Source organism: Terrapene carolina, unplaced genomic scaffold (assembly GCF_002925995.2).
Source record: "Terrapene carolina triunguis isolate 2854851 unplaced genomic scaffold, T_m_triunguis-2.0 Scaffold53, whole genome shotgun sequence".
Lineage (NCBI taxonomy): Eukaryota > Metazoa > Chordata > Testudines > Emydidae > Terrapene > Terrapene triunguis.
Window position 1 is genome coordinate 7,901,200 of NW_020664404.1, and position 5,858 is coordinate 7,907,057.

Consider the following 5,858-nt stretch of genomic DNA (forward strand, 5'->3'; position numbering starts at 1 on the left):
CCTGTGAGTACGTGCCTCAGATTTGACTACCCTTGCTACGAAAAAGTGTGAAAAACAGCACAGAGCTGGAGGTGCTAGATAGGGCTGAACACAACGACAAACAGGTTAAAGTGAGATGAGACCTACACAAAAAACAGCTTTGGAGGAGGAATGTTTCAAGACTAAAGCCCTAGAAAGGGAGGTAATTATAACGGATGCTTTGCTGTAAGACCATGTCTTACTATGTGTTTGTACAGCACCCAGCACAATGGGACCCTGAACCCCATTGGAGTCTCTGGGCATTACAGCAATATAGATCTTAAATAATAATACACGGTAAAGTGATCCTGAATGGTCTGTTCTTTAGGGGCCTCCTGGAAAGCAGCTCACATTCCCTGTTCACCTCCTTGGCTGCAAATCATTTCAGTGCAGCGCTCAAGGAATGCCACAGCTCTCAGATTACAGCAAAAGCCCATGATATCACCCATCAGCCTAGCTGGTGTGTCTGAGCTTGGAGGGGGTGGACCCTGGGAGGGGTTTGCTTGGATAACTCCAGTGAAATTTGCCAGGAAGAAGCAGCAGCACATTTCCCTGGCTGCAGAGTATTTTCTAAAGCAAAGGGGACCCCTCAAACTGCACTCTCGGCTCAGAAGAGGCACTTTAGTGCAAAGAGAGCAGCAGGAACTGAGGTCACCCCCCACCAAACCATCTCCAGGTAAGTGCTGTCCTGCTGCATTGCAATCCAAAGAGTGGCATTATTATTACAGAAGTAATGCCAGATTGATTTGTGTGGGTGACTCTTTTTGTTGTTGTTTGACAGCCAGCTTAAACCAACCATCTAGCCTGTGTCGGGGCTGAAAGTCAACCTCGTTTCTCTCTACTCTTTGAACATCTTTTATTTCTCTAACTTCAGTTGGTTATTTAGCATCTGCATCTCAAAAGGAGGGCGAGGGGGTGGGAGAGAACCAGTAAAACAGATCATCTTGTATTCCTTTGGAAACTTGTTCTTTAAAAAAAAATGCAGATTTTTTTCTGTCACTTGGCAAAGATGTTTGTGGTCAGGTAAAACTTTCTCCCCTGTTCACTTACAGGAATGAGTTGGGACTGAACTAATGAAGTGGAAAAGCCATGTTGCTAAATGCCTACAAGTTGAGACAGCATAGATTCTGTAACACTGGTAGCCTGTGCCTGATTGAGTCTAGGAAGCTACTGTCCATGCAATAAACTCTGTGTAAATGTCACCAATTTGAGACTTCAGAAGCAGTTTAAATTCTCTTGCCTGAATAAATGATTCTCAAAAGGAAACATTTATAAGCAAATGTTCCCCTTCCAGGGATAGTGTGAAACATACAGAGATCTATTTCCATAAGAGGAAATTTCTTTCTGTTGTTGTGCTAAGATTCGGTTGAATCTGAGCCGACTCTCTGTTCCTTGAAGTGTGGTCCTTGCACCGAACAATTTGTTCTTTAGAGTGACCATTTTATCCCGAGCTCACACAGCAGTCCCAGTAGGATTCAGGATGACTTTCCACTTGTGAGTATCATGAGAGAGAATTGTGGAGTGTTACCTAGAGGTGACACCAGATGCGCGGTTGAATACAAGCTAACAAAGTTTCAGCATTGAAACTTGTGACAACCTCTTTCTGGAATGAATGCTGCTCTTGTATGGCCCCTGTGCTGAGGGTGTTAAAGAAGCAAACTACTCTTCTCTTTTCAGACTAGCGGCTACTACTTAGCAGAAAACAACAGGTGTCACTGTCTGCAGCACCAGAGGAGAACCTGAGATCAAATAGTTTAGAGGTGAGCTTAAAGCAATACTTGCCTCAGTTATCTGGGAGTATAGGGAGAAAACCAATTAGCATCCCAGGTAGGAATCGGTTCATAAAGACAACATTGCGCTGTTTTCAAACAGCTGCTTGATAGAGACTGAAAATAATTTGCTTTAGGTTTCCGCTCATCGGTTTTATTGCACCCACGTTATACCACCCACATAGTGTCTCTTAGGTGGCGGTTAAGGTGCTGTTACAAATCAGACAATGCAAATATTGGCATGAGCTATTGTAACAGTAGAAAATCTAAGCAGAAACCACATCTTTCTGGATAGTATGTTTGCTGGTTGTTGCTGCATAATAACGAATCTCATCTGGGCTCGCTTAGTGTTACGTGAACTTAGAAAACACACGAGAAAAGGGCTTTCTTTTTTAACATTAGCTGTAATGTTTGGGACAGTCAGGTGGAGATAAATGAGTAACAGGATGACTCTACAAGATCACATATGATACAGAGAGATCTAACATCGAGCCTTTCCATCACTGGCACTTCTTGACTACCAGCAAATAAGAGTACATCTGAATGAGGTCTGTAGCCCTGTGCTGTGGTCTTGGTCAAATCTGACAAGCTAAGCAGAGGCTGCTCCATGTTAGTACTACCAAGGAAATCCAACTGCTGCAGAAAGTTGTCTTAATGATTAGTACATGGCATTCCATCCCTGAGACAATCATGCCCCCCCCCCACCTCCCGCCCATGTTGTTAAATGATCAGTGCTAGGTGCTATCTTTTGCATGATGAAATAAAACTGATCTCTAGGGCACACGTGGTCATCAGAGTTTCCTGGAAACTATTTGCATGTTGTTAACCTCCAGGTTTCCTGTCTGAATTTCATTCCATCCCTAAATTCTCCTTCCAGCTTTGTGTTTAATCCATTATTAATTCTTATCCTAAACTTTTTTTTGCATGGTGTTGCTGTACACTGTTAAACAGCTGCCACGTTCCACCCTAGAAATGGCTACTCTTCAGTAGTAGGTGGCATGATTGCACAGTTCATCACTCAGTTTGTTTGTAAAGCACTTCAGGATGAAAGGTGCGACTGTATAGAAGTGTGAAATGCTCTAGGAATGGGGTGTGTGCCTAGATACGGTGTATACTGTGAATGTGTGTAAATATACATTGTGGGTGAAATTGATGCCCGGTCTAAGCCCCTTGAAGTCAAGAGTTCCACCAAGGATTCATTTAATCCGGTGTTTGAGGATGTAGATAGATATCTATAAATATACTGTCTTCAAATAGTCAATGGCAAAATAAATATGGAAAGTAGATATATAAAAAAATTAAAAATTGGACCAAGTCCCAGACAGAAAATTGTAGTGCATTTTGGAGCGACCGTATACATCATCCCTGTGCATGTGATATCCAGAATACATGATCTCTTTATTCAGTGGTATAAGGTATTAGCTGGCTGTTTTGTTTCTTCCCTATGGTTCTGCTTATTAAGTGGAGAAACCTCCAGACTAGGATCTTCAAAAGAGAGTTCGGTCCAACTCCCATTGACTTTCAGTGGGTCTTAGGCTCCCAACTCCTTTGGGCTTCATGGAAAACCCCAGCTCTCATGCCCATTAATATTAAGGGATGTTCCATCAAGGGGTGAACAAAGCCCAAAAGTGACACAGGCTAGATATCCTCATAATGGAAAACCAGAAAGATGTACGCATCTCTTAATACCAGGGTCACCATTCCAGTTCTGCGACTGCATGTGTTATTGATGGTTCAGGTACTTTAAACCGAATCAGCATTATGCAGGGATTTTCCTTTTTTTAAAATGGCATTTCATATTTCCTAGTATTCTACAAAATCATTCTGTATCCATAGCGTGTGTGCGCATGCACGCACATGTTCTATTGCAATGAATCCAAGCATGTCAGCTGTGGATTTCATTGTGGTACCCTATTGTAGCCTCTTATTCATATTGAGCAAATCACATGCCATTGAAGAATGGAGTGCTGGACTGGGACTCAAGAGACCTGGGCTCTATTCCCAACTGGTCTTCTGGGTGACTACGGGCAAGTCTCTTTCCCATGCTGCGCCTTGGTTTTCCTATCTGTAAAATGGGGATAACGATCCTGAACTCTTTTATAACGCACTTTGAGATCTACTGATGAAAACTGTGCTAGGCAGTATTATTAATAAACTAAAAACATAAGTTTCATGGTTCAACTTGCTGCTGCTTCTGTTAAAATGAATAAGGGGTCTGAGCAGATTAATTGTCCTAAAGTTTAAGAAACCATAAGATATTTCTGGAACTTACAATAAATAACTATAAAAACGAACAGGAGTACTTGTGGCACCTTAGAGACTAACAAATTTATTAGAGCATAAGCTTTCGTGGGCTACAACCCACTTCTTCGGATGCATCCGAAGAATGCATTCTTATGCTCTAATAAATTTGTTAGTCTCTAAGGTGCCACAAGTACTCCTGTTCGTTTTTACAGATACAGACTAACACGGCTGCTACTCTGAAACCAATAAATAACTAGAATAACATTAACAACAAGGAGTCCAGTGGCACCTTAAAGACTAACAGATTTATTTGGGCATAAGCTTTCATGGGTAAAAAAACCACTTCTTCAGATACAATTTACCCACGAAAGCTTATGCCCAAATAAATCTGTTAGTCTTTAAGGTGCCACTGGACTCCTTGTTGTTTTTGTGGATACAGACTAGCATGGCTATCCCCTGATACTAGAATAACGTTGGGTTCAAAAGTTTAGTTCTGCTTAATCATTTCCGATGTGAATTGGAAGGGTAGCGTATAAGTGTCATATCTGTTGCTGGATTTTTTTCATACTGAGACAGTACTGTCCATTTAGTCACCAAGTCCTGTAGGATCGCCAAGAACCAGAATTGGCCAGGAGTCTGAGAGTGTCAGTCATGCTGTAACATGGAGGCTGTCGCTCTCCATTCGGCTTCGTCCTTCATTGCTAAACAAATTGGAGAGGTGAGAAAAATGAAGATCTGTTGCCAAAATAAAACACACATTAGAAAGTGCGGCCAGTGGGGGGCTTGATATGTGTCCCTCTGTCCTCAGAACAAAAATTCTTTCTACTTAGCTGTAAAGGAGAATTTAAAAAAAAAAAGAGTAAGGGCTAAAACTGAGAGTGAACGTAAGTGACTTTAGTGCAGTGAGAGAGAGAAAGGAGAGCGCTTTAATGCTACCTGATGCCATGATGCTAAGACTCACATTCTTGTTATCTTTCCACACTTCCATCCCACCCTTCAGGCCAAGTACATTACAGGAAACAGAAAACCTTCAGGGATGATTAGGGAATTCAAAATTAATTGGTGAAGCTAATAGTCATGATGGTACTGTCAAAACCAGCCTGAGCAACTACAGTTCCCAGTAATGCTTCTGTTCCCATACAATTTCTGAGTGAGTTTGAGATCCTGTGCTTCTCACCCCTCCTAGCCCCTTCTTTGGGCTTTTCAGCTATGTGAGATTGGTAACACACACACACACACACACACACACACACACTGAGAGCCATGGCTATTTGAAGGGCATGCTAGAACAGTGTGAATTCATGGACCTGTAGAATTTCCCTGGGTGGTTCAAAGGGGTTCAGTCACTTGACTTCCTTCAATGCTGAGTTGTGTGGCTGGACCTATGGCTCGTGAAAAATGTAATCCGCATTTTTAGTCACCAGAGCTGCTCTTTGCAGATCTCGAGTCTAAAGCGAGTGAGGGGAAATCCCAGGCTTCTTTCTTCTTTGTTGTGAAAAGCTGTGTGTGTTGTAAATACATTTATTCCTCCAGCTTCTCTCTTCTGGCAGAGTACTGTGCTGTCTTGTTTCTGTGGGTGTTCCCTCCTCCCCCCCATTTCCCCATTGTACATATTTCATTAAGTCAGTGGCTTTTTTTTACTGTTACCTAACATATGAATGTGCAGCTGAGGCCAGAAAGCTTTTTGTAATTATTTGCCGATTCTATGTTCTTTGCCAAGCTAGATCCTGAGACAAGTCAGATGGTGCTTGTGCTGTAGAACAGCATGATGTCTGTTTGTTACCTCATCCCTGCAAAACCCTGATGAAGTACAAGAGTCTCTAAGTG

At 42.2% G+C, this 5,858-nt stretch overlaps 1 protein-coding gene across 2 annotated transcripts in view; it reads left to right on the top strand.

Annotated features, from left to right (window-relative positions):
- Nucleotides 1–442: 442 nt before the first annotated feature.
- LOXL2 (lysyl oxidase like 2) overlaps nucleotides 443–5,858 on the top strand; it is a 91,799-nt gene continuing 86,383 nt past the window's right edge. Inside the window, exons 1-2 of one of the 2 annotated variants that reach the window (XM_024213513.2) lie at nucleotides 443–694; nucleotides 1,696–1,778. The gene's annotated coding sequence lies outside the window, so the exon portion shown is untranslated. The remainder of the gene's footprint in view (nucleotides 695–1,695; nucleotides 1,779–5,858) is intronic. The other variant, XM_024213514.2, reaches the window with a different exon arrangement.